Genomic DNA, 14169 nt, shown 5'->3' with positions numbered 1-14169 from the left:
CATTTGAATTGATCTCACTGTCAGATTCTTCTACCGGTGAAAATCTGAATAAATAGTTAGCAGCAGATGCTACTTATGCAGTGCTTTACTACCTTCATAGAAGGCTTGCTTTAAATTCACAGTCCCATTCCCCAATAGACACACACATTGACACATTGCTAAATATTGGCGCCAACCTTAAACGGCCAGGACAAAAACAGGATTTAATGACTTGCCCAAGGACCCTTGGACAGATGGGAAGGCATGGTGTAAATGAGCCTGTTGTTTTTGTCTTCATTTTGGTGTCACTTTCAGACTCAGTAAAAACATCGGCAATGATAGAGTCTTCTTCTTGAAGGTTGGTTTTTTTGTCTCACACCTTGGTGTACCAAGATCTCTATGGTGTTTTCTGTATGGTGATTAAAGCCAGTTTCTACCCACATGCCGCTGTTAGGCTGATACTAAGTAAAGAGAGAATGGAACAATGTTTTTGACTAAAAGGGACAAAAGTATTGTGAATGAAAGACCAGAGTGGTCACCTGCTGTGATTGTGATGTGAAAATGTGTCTCTCTTATATGTGTGTATGAAGACAACAAACTTAGCATTTCTACTGTTCTTGAGGTCCAACTGTGTTCTGACAAAAAAGCCCTGGAGAGCAACAAAGAGTAGAACTATGACCACCATCCTTTCTCAGCTGTGATCGTATAGTGGTTAGTACTCTGCGTTGTGGCCGCAGCAACCCCGGTTCGAATCCGGGTCACAGCAAGATGTTCAGAAATTCTGAATAATCCCTTTCTGTAAACTTACAAGATTTTATCATGAACCCCTTCAAAGCTGTAAAACTTTACATCTTCTTGGAGCAAAAACACATCCAAGATGCCAGAACTTGGCTGTCTGGACTCCACATGCCCAACAGCTTCAGTCTGTTGGACAACACTTCCGCAACTTCAAAATGCTTTGGAACTTCAATTAAACTGTGATTATTTGGGGTTCATTCATGTACACTAAACAATGAGATTTTCAATGTCTATTATGTCACGCCTGTCCAAGGGCGGAGTGAGTTATTACTTGTCCCTGACGGCCCACGATGCTGCTGGAGTTGGACGGAAAGGCCATTGTGAGCCGTAACCCAACTGAAAAAAAGATAGTCTTAAGAGTATTTGTTGTGAAAGATGTAGGTGAGTCATACAGATTTTCAATGATTTTAATCCCTGCTATCCTGTTGACTGTTCAGGGGCTGTTCATGTGATCAGTGCATTTTCCTTGTGCTGACCGTCCAGGGTTGCGTATTTTTTTTGCTGCAAAGGCCTATGTAACTGAAGGTCAAAATTGTGCTATAATTAGAATATGGCTTAGGAGCTCCGTACAACAGCATCATCTGTACATCAACTTACAAGAGAATACTTCACAAAACACTTACCATACGCATAACAATCTTAGCTTCTGCTTTCAACAAGCCTAAAGGGAACTCTCAAACACACCTGTACTCTCCTTATGAATGCAGCCACTCCTCTCTACGACCATCCATGGGCATGGATAACCCAAAAAGCCACAGCAACCGTACAGGTGCACATGGCTTTAGCTTTAAACATCTATGGCCTTTAGTCACCAAGTTCCCATCCAAGTGTCACAGCAACACACAATTCTGTGCATTTGAATTGATCTCACTGTCAGATTCTTCTACCGGTGAAAATCAGAATAAATAGTTAGCAGCATATGCTACTTATGCAGTGCTTTACTACCTTCCTAGGAGGCTTGCTTTAAATTCACAGTCCCATTCCCCAATAGACACACACATTCACACATTGCTAAATATTGGCGCCAACCTTAAACGACCAGGACAAAAACTGGATTTAATGTCTTGCCCAAGGACCCTTGGACACATGGGAAGGCATGGTGGAAATGAGCCTGTTGTTTTTGTCTTCATTTTGGTGTCACTTTCAGACTCAGTAAAGACAGCGGCAATGATAGAGTCTTCTTCTTGAAGGTTGGTTTTCTTGTCTCACACCTTGGTGTACCAAGATCTCTATGGTGTTTTCTGTATGGTGATTAAAGCCAGTTTCTACCCACATGCCGCTGTTAGGCTGATACTAAGTAAAGAGAGAATGGAACAATGTTTTTGACTAAAAGGGGCAAAAGTGTTGTGAATGAAAGACCAGAGTGGTCACCTGCTGTGATTGTGATGTGAAAATGTGTCTCTCCTATATGTGTGTACGAAGACATCAAACTTAGCATTTCTACTGTTCTTGAGGTCCAACTGTGTTCTGACAAAAAAGCCCTGGAGAGCAACAAAGAGTAGAACTATGACCACCATCCCTTCTCAGCTGTGATCGTATAGTGGTTAGTACTCTGCGTTGTGGCCGCAGCAACCCCGGTTCGAATCCGGGTCACAGCAAGATGTTCAGAAATTCTGAATAATCCCTTTCTGTAAACTTACAAGATTTTATCATGAACCCCTTCAAAGCTGTAAAACTTTACATCTTCTTGGAGCAAAAACACATCCAAGATGCCAGAACTTGGCTGTCTGGACTCCACATGCCCAACAGCTTCAGTCTGTTGGACAACACTTCCGCAACTTCAAAATGCTTTGGAACTTCAATTAAACTGTGATTATTTGGGGTTCATTCATGTACACTAAACAACGAGATTTTCAATGTCTATTACGTCACGCCTGTCCAAGGGCGGAGTGAGTTATTACTTGTCCCTGACGGCCCACGATGCTGCTGGAGTTGGACGGAAAGGCCATTGTGAGCCGTAACCCAACTGAAAAAAAGATAGTCTTTGGAATATTTGTTTTGAAATATGCTTTGGTTTGTTTGTGAACAAATCCCACATAGACCAAAAGTTGGGCCTTATCTGCGACATCTGTGGACTCATCAATTTCTAATAAGATGCTTTCTACTCTCTGCAAAGCATCCTCAAGCTGTGACAACACATCAACTGCTAATATTTTTGATCTTCTGATAGTGGAGGTGGCTGACTTTGGGATTGGCTTAATTTTGTTAGTGAGTTCATATTTTTGTGTCTGCTTTCGAGGAAAATCTCTGCAGCAGCACTCAAGCACTCTTTTCTAAACGTCACATCACTGAAAGATTTTCTACATTGCCCTAAAATCCATCTAATCCGCAGTGCACACTCATGCACCCGTTGCTGCGCAGTAAAAGAGTGAAGAGTCAGGTTGATCTCTCGTATTGGACTCTTAGTTGGTTTTATTTTCTGATCTCTCACCTCAGACTTTTGACATTTTATTTATTGGTCATCTGCCTTTGAGAAAAATCCAAAAAAAGAGAAACAAACATAAAATATATTTTTTTATTGTACAACTCTGAGGATCCAGCTTGTCAAGATCTCCAAGATCCTTCTCACTTGATGTTCCCAATTCCCTGTAGGATAAAATCAAATATAAACAATTTCAGCAATCCAATCTGTTGAATTACCTTTAAAAAAAGTTTTATAATTGATAAAAACTGGCAAGGAAAAATATATTTGGATAACCTCACATAGTTGAAAGAACAAGTTATAACAACGTTATATTCTGTAATTGTGCAGAAATTTCTGTTTTCTCATCCAAAACAAATTTACTCCACACTTGGGTTCATGTTAAAAGTTATTTCTTTGGTTATGAATTCAGGGAGGATTGAGAAAATAACAACCAAATCTGCAGGTGATACACTGAGGAAGATTATCACTGAGAATAGATGTAACTATCATCCGGATGATTGAATGATGGATGAAACTGGCCACTTCTGGAAGAAGATAGCACTGGAAGTGGCGAATTGCCCGTCGCTCAAATCGCGATGTGGGACCTCTCATGCTCCTTGTTTTAAGGCACAGAATAGAACTCCTAATGTGTGTTATAAAGTACGATACGGTTCAATCTATTGCTTTGAGAGAAAAAACCTTTATGTTGAGAAATCTTCCAATGCTCTTCAATGAATGTTTCACAAAGCATCAGAAATGTTCAGGAGGATTTTTGATGAGAAAGGATCAATGACGGACATTCTTCAACTGTGGCAGAGGTTTAGGTGGGTTGTGGTTCTCCGTCTTTGAAGATCCTGCATAGAAGACGGGGGGAAATTCTGAAAACAGTACTGTGATTCAGTGATGACATCATTCAGTGATGACATCATTCAATGACTACATCATCAAAGGATGATATAATATGATGTCATCCTTTGATAATATTACATCGTATCATCAAATGATGACATGCAATGATGTCATTTTAGATCATGGCATGATGGGATTTAAATGCATAAATACTCCCCAGAGATTAGTATTCCTTCAACTCAAGAAGACACAAAGAAAACAAATCAGCTATCAAGAATGAGAAAAATGAGGCAACAGGAAGAAAAAGTTAAAAAACTCTGGTCCGATATTGTTGAAAATGAGAGTGACATCGTCCTGGACGACGACTTTTATAACATGATTGTCTTCCCCGAGGAAAGTTCCAGAGAGGAGACCAGTCAGGACTCTCTCATCCCCCAACACAATTCATCTCAAATCTCTGATGGTGACAGGCAATGTAGTCAGAGTGACTTTGAAGCTCATCTGGAGGTCAACAATATGATGTCCCCTGACAAAAGCTACACCCATGAGCACAGTCTGGACTCTCAAGACAATTCATCTCAAATCTCTGATGGCGACAGGAAATGTAGTCAGAGTGACTTTGAAGGTGATCTGGAGTTTTACTACTCAATGTCCCCTGACAACAGCTACACTGATGAGCAGACCGATGAGCACAGTCTGGACTCTCCCACCCCCAGAGAATATCCATTTGGACCCTCTGATTCAGATAGTGAGGATGACAATTCAAGTGATTCTGATTCAGAAGACTCACTATCAGAGGAGTCTCAAGAAGAAACTGACGTCAACGATCTTAATGGATTGATCTCACAGCGCAATAAGCTAAAAAGCTGTTTAGCTAAGAGGGAAAGGAACATCGCAAAAAAACTGGACCTCCTCAAGAAATATGAGCAGGAGGCACTTAAGGCTGATGAAGACTGGTTGTTTTCTGAAAAAAGTATTGAGCAGGAGCGGCACATTAGACAAGAGAGGCGAAAGGAAATCAGAGAACTTGAGGAGAAGATCCAAAATGTGACAGAATTCCTCAAGGTGGAAAAGAAACCAAGCTACTCAAAGGGTTACAAGACAGTTTTAGAAGAGACAGAAATGGTCACAAAACAACTGCTTGAAATCAACAATCTAAATTCACACATGGAAGATCAAATTGGAAAACAAAAGGAGAAAAGAGAAAATCTTGAAATTCAGGTGGTAGAGATGGTCTTTCTGTCCAACTTAGCGACCAATAGAATCAGCAACCAAGCAGAGACAATTGTGTGTGCACCTCAACAGAAGACCTCAATCCAGACGGAATTTGATAGACCTAAAAGTGCCTCTGGATTGAACCAAATAACAGCCTCAGCTTGTTTGGAATCACAAAAAAGTATGTTTACTATTGGAGCTGCACCTAAGAAAACGACCAAAAGGAGAGGAAAAAATAAGACCATTAGCCCTAAAGCAAAGCCGGACGCCTCTTCTCAACTGCTAGACACACTGAAAGTGAATCCACCACATCAGTTCAGTTGGGTTCAGTCAGAAGAAGCAGCCGTTAAAGTCAGCAGCCAGGCTAAATCAAGTGGGTGTGCACCTCAGGAAAAGTCTTTTGAACAACAAAGTTCTTTTGCAAAGAAAGTCTCGACATCGGACAAAGTAAAAGCCTCCTTGTTGTTAGAACCTCAGAAGACTATCTTTACCATTGGAGCTGCACCTCAGAAAACCACGAAGAGAAGAAAAACTAAGAGCATTTGCCCTAAAGCAAAGCCGGACGCCTCTTCTCAACTGCTAGACACACTGAAAGTGAATCCACCACATCAGTTCAGTTGGGTTCAGTCAGAAGAAGCAGCCGTTAAAGTCAGCTCCAATGCAAGCAGCAATGCATAGGTGTAAATATTAGATAACATTAGCTAGTAGGAATATAAGTAATTTTGTAATAAAAAGGTGTGACAGGTTTTCTACATGTATTTATATTATTTTATTTAATATTACAAATTGTTAGTGTTTTTACTAAGATAAATATAAGTTGTCATATATTCATTTTAAGATTTATTTTTTATTTGGAAGTAGAGAAACATGTCTGAAGTTGATAAATATTTGTAAGTCTTTGTTTTTTTATATTATTCATATATTCATTTAGTTCGTTTATCTATGTTTGACCTGAAGTTTCTCTTGATCTTTGTTTTAAAAAGTATAAATATAACACTAACAAAATTAATTTATATACAAATATGCAAATATGTTAGGATATATTGTCGTAGACAACAAAGATAGAAAGATAGACTCATGAATATATCTACATAAAGAGATTGTTTTAGAGCAAAAAATAGTGATCCATGAAATATCCAAAAATATATAGAGATAAAGTTCTTAAACAAAATATGAAAAGAGATTTATGGCCAAACATGCAAATATAAATACAGAGCCCTCAGTAAACCAACTTTAAAGTGCCTTGAATAGCACAAGGGTAATAAGGTAATCACTATATGAAAAATAGTTTTTGTGTTCTTTTGTGCATTAGTGGGTTCTCTCCGGGTGCTCCGGCTTTCCACAGATTCTAAAAAAGACTTCTAATAGTGAATTAGAGGCTAAGGGCGCCATCTGCCCTCGCTGTCTGCATCTACGCCTTCTCTCTCTGTTCGGCTGTCTGAGCTGCATGTGGCTAAAACTGATAGTAATTATAGTAGAAATAGTAGTTAGTAATAGTAAAAATATAATAAAAACAATAATAAAAAGAATAATAATAATAATAAAATATTTACAAACCAATTATATAATAAGTAATTGATAACGAATAAATAAAAAAAATACAAAATAAAATATAATAAAACACAAAAGAGTAAATATATATATCATATATAAATATATAAATAAATATGTAAATATATAAATCAATACATTCACACATGCACACATGCACACATACAAACATACATACATACATACATACATACATACATACATACATACATACATACATACATACATACATACATACATACATACATACAAACATACATACATACATACATACATACATACATACATACATACATACATACATACATACATACATACATACATACATACATACATACATACATACATACATACATACATACATACATACATACATACATACATACATACATACATACATACATACATACATACATAAATCAGTCACCAAGATATTTAGATAATGAACTAAATTAAAGCCCGGCAGTCTTGTGGGTTTTCTCCCAGCATTTCAGTTTCCCCACAGTAATTGTTAGTGATTGGCTAGCGACTGATAAATATCCCCTCCCTGAATCGCCACCTTATCGTGGTGGAGTGGTTTGCGAGCCCGAATGATCCAAGGAGCCAGTACCTGGGTGGTGTTCCACCTCAAACTGGTCCTGGGAGACGGGCCAGACTAAGGGTGATTCAAACAAAAACCTTTTCATTACTAGATCCACCTACTCCCCCCAATAAGAGTTACCAGTGCCCCCACCCTGGAGCCAGACTAGTGAGTTCTTGTCTGGTGGCTTTTAATTGCTCTGAGGCAGTGGCCAGTGGGGCAGTGGCCAGTGGGGCAGTGGCCAGTGGGGCAGTGGCCAGTGGGGCAGTGGCCAGTGGGGCAGTGGATAGCAAGCATGTTGTACTGAAGGCCCCCCATAGCAAAGGAACTTTTTCTGCACTTCCTCTTGAGGCTTTGGTTGCTTGTTGGTGGTCGATGATGGGGCAGGACGAGCCACAGTGGGACACTGGCTTTATCCCCCTTTGGTTAGACGCTTCACATTGGATCATTCAATCGTCTATCTCCAATGAGTCCCCAATCCCCCCAAAACACAAACAAAGAACTCCTTCCCCGTGTCTTTGTGGCAGAAGAGACATTCCCACTGCAGAGAAACCGGATACAGTCATTCCCTGGGCGCCTCCTTTTTCAATAGAGGTGCATATTTAACTACGTCCTCTCACCAGCCCGGCTGCTAGTGAAGAAATCCTTCTGGATGCTCTCTCCACAGTGGGGTCTGTATTGACGCCTGACTGAAGATCCACAGCAGAGTGGGAAGTTCTCGTGTTCGGCACAGCTTCATCAAGTCTTCAGCACCACAGGAACCTGCAGTGATAAGGCTGTGGTAACTGAAGACGAGCTGCTGCACGAGATAAAATAGGTTGCTGCCAACAGAGAGGCTCTCCAGCTGAGAGACTCCTTCATGATCCACTTTCCTGCAGAGGGAGCAGACCCATGGCACCTCCAGAATGGGGTTTTCTGTCCTCCAAGGACGGACAAACAACGGCTCTTTTGAGAGCCACCCACAAAAACTTTAAGAGTTTGATTCTCTCTTTTTCACAGTTTATATTCCAAATGTTTAAAGTCCTACATTATTTGAAAAGGTATTCATTTTCTTCTGTACCGTTTTTCCGTTTCGGGGTCACGGGGCTGCCGGAGCCTATCCTGGCCACTTGTGGAGTGGAGTTGAAAAGGTAAGAGTTTAAAACAGGTTAAATAGTACATATGGACCGGAGCAGAACTGCCCCCTTCATAAAATCACAATGCCATAGGTGCAGGATGCTGCTCAGTAGCATGAAAGCAGTCACCATTGATATGTATTACTGGGTTGACGGTCACGTGACATACTGGCACAGGTTTTACAATCAACCGCAAAAATTACGACGGTAAAATTTTACGATCAAGAGGAATTGTCTTGCACAGATTGGTTATCACATTTTAATAGAAAGAAAACAGGCTGGGAAGTGTGAGGTGGATGCTAACATAATAGTTTGGGTCATCAATGTAGAGTTTTATTAAGAAAGTGACTATTCGCAGATAATTTGTAAATACGAGAGGCCAGTGCTGAACCTAGGGATGGCTCGTTTGACACAACGCTTCGGCGCGCGGTTGACCTTCATGATACAGAGTGTTTCGGCACAGTGTTTCGGGTCGTGTGTCAACTAGCGCAGATCACGTGGTGGATGAAGAATGACGCGCCAAATGATTCGTTTGGTCGAACCACGCTTCAGATGTCACTTGTGTTTTGAACAGTAGTAGCCCTATCTAGAAATGCGAAATGAATCCTGAACGTTTCCCGACCAGTTCCATTGTTTCCCCTGTATTGGAATCAGCGTCAGTTCACTGCACTATACCATGGCTCCTATTAAAAACGTTCTGTGGCTCAGGATCATTTCAACTCGGTTTTTCCTAATAAAACACTACATCATGAATGCTGTGTATCAAAAAAAAAAAACCACTGCGATGAATATATGATGGCACACCGTTTTCTTGTGGTTAGAGATAGCTTAGTGGAATAGTCAATGGCATACACTTCCAGAGACTCAAGGATTAAATCTGGCAATATCCATATTGTTTTTGCTTGTATTTTGTTCTTCATGTGACATGTATTTTGCTGTGTCAAACACTTCTCTTCTCATCACATGTACATTTTTCTTTTTTACGTTTTTTCATCATTATTTCCACATTGAAGTGTTACAAGGAGCTTTGTTGAAACATATTTCAATATACATCCAGTCCGCCACCAGATGCTGCTGTTCTGTGTGGTTTCGAAGCCCTGAATAGGTGGTTCATTTATCCGGCACAATTACAAAAAACCCAATGAGGCTTCATGGGGCTTCTATTCCCATCCCTACCAGAACCTTTGTCTTTGCATCACGGACCTGGAAGAATGGTTAAGGTTAGATGTAAGTTTGCTGTGAGCCCTAACCCAACTGCTGTGATTGTGATGTGAAAATGTGTCTCTCCTATATGTGTGTATGAAGACAACAAACTTAGCATTTCTGCTGTTCTTGAGGTCCAACTGTGTTCTGACAAAAAAGCCCTAGAGAGCAACAAAGACTAGAACTGTGACCACCATCACCTCTCAGCTGTGATCGTATAGTGGTTAGTACTCTGCGTTGTGGCCGCAGCAACCCCGGTTCGAATCCGGGTCACAGCAGGATGTTCTTAAAATCTGAATTATCCCGTTCTGTAAACTTACAAGATTTTATCATGAACTCCTTCAAAGCTGTAAAACTTTACATCTTCTTGGAGCAAAAACACATCCAAGATGCCAGAACTTGGCTGTCTGGACTCCACATGCCCAACAACTTCAGTCTGTTGGACAACACTTCCACAACTTCAAAATGCTTTGGAACTTCAATTAAACTGTCATTATTTTGGATTCCTTCATGTACACTAAACAACGAGAATTTCAATGTCTATTATGTCACGCCTGTCCAAGGGCGGAGTGAGTTATTACTTGTCCCTGACGGCCTATGCTGCTGCTGGAGCTGGACGGAAAGGCCATTGTGAGCCCTAACCCAACTGAAAAAAAGATAGTCTTAAGAGTATTTGTTGTGAAAGATGTAGGTAAGTCATACAGATTTTCAATGGTTTTAATCCCTGCTATCTTGTTGACTGTTCAGGGGCTGTTCATGTGATCAGTGCATGTTCCTTGTGCTGTCCGTCCAGGGTTGCGTATTTTTTTTCCTGACAAGGCCTATGTAACTGAAGGTCTAAATTGTGCTTTAATTAGAATATGGCTTAGGAGCTCCGTACAACAGCATCATCTGTACATCAACTTACAAGAGAATACTTCACAAAACACTTACCATACGTACAACAATCATAGCTTCTGCTTTCAACAAGCCTAAAGGGAACTCTCAAACAAACCTGTACTCTCCTTATGAATGCAGCCACTCCTCTCTATGACCATCCATGGGCATGGATAACCCAAAAAGCTACAGCAACCGTACAGGTGCACATGGCTTTAGCTTTAAACATCTATGGCCTTAAGTCACCAAGTTCCCATCCAAGTGTAGAAGCAACACACAATTCTGTGCATTTGAATTGATCTCACTGTCAGATTCTTCTACCGGTGAAAATCTGAATAAATAGTTAGCAGCATATGCTACTTATGCAGTGCTTTACTACCTTCCTAGGAGGCTTGCTTTACATTCACAGTCCCATTCCCCAATAGACACACACATTCACACATTGCTAAATATTGGCACCAACCTTAAACGACCAGGACAAAAACTGGATTTAATGTCTTGCCCAAGGACCCTTGGACAGATGGGAAGGCATGGTGGAAATGAGCCTGTTATTTTTGTCTTCATTTTGGTGTCACTTTCAGACTCAGTAAAGAGTTGGTTTTCTTGACTCACACCTTGGTGTACCAAGATCTCTATGGTGTTTTCTGTATGGTGATTAAAGCCAGTTTCTACCCTTATGCCGCTGTTAGGCTGATACTAAGTAAAGAGAGAATGGAACAATGTTTTTGACTAAAAGGGACAAAAGTATTGTGAATGAAAGACCAGAGTGGTCACCTGCTGTGATTGTGATGTGAAAATGTGTCTCTCCTACATGTGTGTACGAAGACAACAAACTTAGCATTTCTACTGTTCTTGAGGTCCAACTGTGTTCTGACAAAAAACACCTGGAGAGCAACAAAGACTAGAACTATGACCACCATCCCTTCTCAGCTGTGATCGTATAGTGGTTAGTACTCTGCGTTGTGGCCGCAGCAACCCCGGTTCGAATCCGGGTCCCAGCAGGATGTTCAGAAATTCTGAATAATCCATTTCTGTAAACTTACAAGATTTTATCATGAACCCCTTCAAAGCTGTAAAACTTTACATCTTCCTGGAGTAAAAACACATCCAAGATGCCAGAACTTGGCTGTCTGGACTCCACATGCCCAACAGCTTCAGTCTGTTGGACAACACTTCCGCAACTTCAAAATGCTTTGGAACTTCAATTAAACTGTGATTATTTGGGGTTCATTCATGTACACTAAACAATGAGAATTTCAATGTCTATTACGTCACGCCTGTCCAAGGGCGGAGTGAGTTATTACTTGTCCCTGACGGCCCACCATGCTGCTGGAGTTGGACGGAAAGGCCATTGTGAGCCCTAACCCAACTGAAAAAAAGATAGTCTTAAGAGTATTTGTTGTGAAAGATGTAGGTGAGTCATACAGATTTTCAATGATTTTAATCCCTGCTATCCTGTTGACTGTTCAGGGGGTCTTCATGTGATCAGTGCATGTTCCTTGTGCTGACCGTCCAGGGTTGCGTATTTTTTTTGCTGCAAAGGCATATGTAACTGAAGGTCAAAATTGTGCTATAATTAGAATATGGCTTAGGAGCTCCGTACAACAGCATCATCTGTACATCAACTTACAAGAGAATACTTCACAAAACACTTACCATACGCACAACAATCATAGCTTCTGCTTTCAACAAGCCTAAAGGGAACTCTCAAACACACCTGAACTCTCCTTATGAATGCAGCCACTCCTCTCTACAACCATCCATGGGCATGGATAACCCAAAAAACCACAGTAACCGTACAGACCATCCATGGGCATGGATAACCCAAAAAGCCACAGCAACCGTACAGGTGCACATGGCTTTAGCTTTAAACATCTATGGCCTTTAGTCACCAAGTTCCCATCCAAGTGTCACAGCAACACACAATTCTGTGCATTTGAATTGATCTCACTGTCAGATTCTTCTACCGGTGAAAATCTGAATAAATAGTTAGCAGCATATGCTACTTATGCAGTGCTTTACTACCTTCCTAGGAGGCTTGCTTTAAATTCACAGTCCCATTCCCCAATAGACACACACATTCACACATTGCTAAATATTGGCGCCAACCTTAAATGACCAGGACAAAAACAGGATTTAATGACTTGCCCAAGGACCCTTGGACAGATGGGAAGGCATGGTGGAAATGAGCCTGTTGTTTTTGTCTTTATTTTGGTGACACTTTCAGACTCAGTAAAGACAGCGGCAATGATAGAGTCTTCTTCTTGAAGGTTGGTTTTTTTGTCTTACACCTTGGTGTACCAAGATCTCTATGGTGTTTTCTGTATGGTGATTAAAGCCAGTTTCTACCCACATGCCGCTGTTAGGCTGATACTAAGTAAAGAGAGAATGGAACAATGTTTTTGACTAAAAGGGACAAAAGTATTGTGAATGAAAGACCAGAGTGGTCACCTGCTGTGATTGTGATGTGAAAATGTGTCTCTCCTATATGTGTGTATGAAGACAACAAACTTAGCATTTCTACTGTTCTTGAGGTCCAACTGTGTTCTGACAAAAAAGCCCTGGAGAGCAACAAAGAGTAGAACTATGACCACCATCCCTTCTCAGCTGTGATCGTATAGTGGTTAGTACTCTGCGTTGTGGCCGCAGCAACCCCGGTTCGAATCCGGGTCACAGCAAGATGTTCAGAAATTCTGAATAATCCCTTTCTGTAAACTTACAAGATTTTATCATGAACCCCTTCAAAGCTGTAAAACTTTACATTTTCTTGGAGCAAAAACACATCCAAGATGCCAGAACTTGGCTGTCTGGACTCCACATGCCCAACAGCTTCAGTCTGTTGGACAACACTTCCGCAACTTCAAAATGCTTTGGAACTTCAATTAAACTGTGATTATTTGGGGTTCATTCATGTACACTAAACAATGAGAATTTCAATGTCTATTATGTCACGCCTGTCCAAGGGCGAAGTGAGTTATTACTTGTCCCTGACGGCCTACGATGCTGCTGGAGTTGGCCGGAAAGGCCATTGTGAGCCCTAACCCAACTGAAAAAAAGATAGTCTGAAGAGTATTTGTTGTGAAAGATGTAGGTGAGTCATACAGATTTTCAATGATTTTAATCCCTGCTATCCTGTTGACTGTTCAGGGGCTGTTCATGTGATCATGCATGTTCCTTGTGCTGACCGTCCAGGGTTGCGTATTTTTTTTCCTGACAAGGCCTATGTAACTGAAGGTCTAAATTGTGCTTTAATTAGAATATGGCTTAGGAGCTCCGTACAACAGCATCATCTGTACATCAACTTACAAGAGAATACCTCACAAAACACTTACCATACGCACAACAATCATAGCTTCTGCTTTCAACAAGCCTAAAGGGAACTCTCAAACACACCGGTACTCTCCTTATGAATGCAGCCACTCCTCTCTACGACCATCCATGGGCATGATAACCCAAAAAGCCACAGCAACCGTACAGGTGCACATGGCTTTAGCTTTAAACATCTATGGCCTTCAGTCACCAAGTTCCCATCCAAGTGTCACAGGAACACACAATTCTGTGCATTTGAATTGATCTCACTGTCAGATTCTTCTACCGGT

At 40.8% G+C, this 14169-nt stretch overlaps 4 non-coding genes across 4 annotated transcripts; all 4 read left to right on the top strand.

Annotated features, from left to right (window-relative positions):
* The first annotated feature begins 673 nt into the window (after positions 1–673).
* On the top strand, positions 674–745 carry trnah-gug (transfer RNA histidin (anticodon GUG)). Its single transcript has one exon. It is a non-coding gene; the product is annotated as a tRNA-His (tRNA).
* Positions 746–2303: 1558 nt separating this feature from the next.
* trnah-gug (transfer RNA histidin (anticodon GUG)) lies at positions 2304–2375 on the top strand. The gene has a single exon. It is a non-coding gene; the product is annotated as a tRNA-His (tRNA).
* A 7525-nt stretch (positions 2376–9900) lies between these two features.
* Positions 9901–9972, top strand: trnah-gug (transfer RNA histidin (anticodon GUG)). Its single transcript has one exon. It is a non-coding gene; the product is annotated as a tRNA-His (tRNA).
* Positions 9973–13176: 3204 nt separating this feature from the next.
* Positions 13177–13248, top strand: trnah-gug (transfer RNA histidin (anticodon GUG)). The gene has a single exon. It is a non-coding gene; the product is annotated as a tRNA-His (tRNA).
* The last annotated feature ends 921 nt before the right edge of the window (positions 13249–14169 follow it).

The sequence above is a fragment of the Oryzias latipes genome, chromosome 2 (genome assembly GCF_053564925.1).
Source record: "Oryzias latipes strain Hd-rR chromosome 2, Olatipes_Hd-rR_3.1".
Lineage (NCBI taxonomy): Eukaryota > Metazoa > Chordata > Actinopteri > Beloniformes > Adrianichthyidae > Oryzias > Oryzias latipes.
The sequence above is the reverse complement of the archived record's forward strand: the minus strand, read 5'-3'. Positions and strand labels throughout refer to the sequence as shown.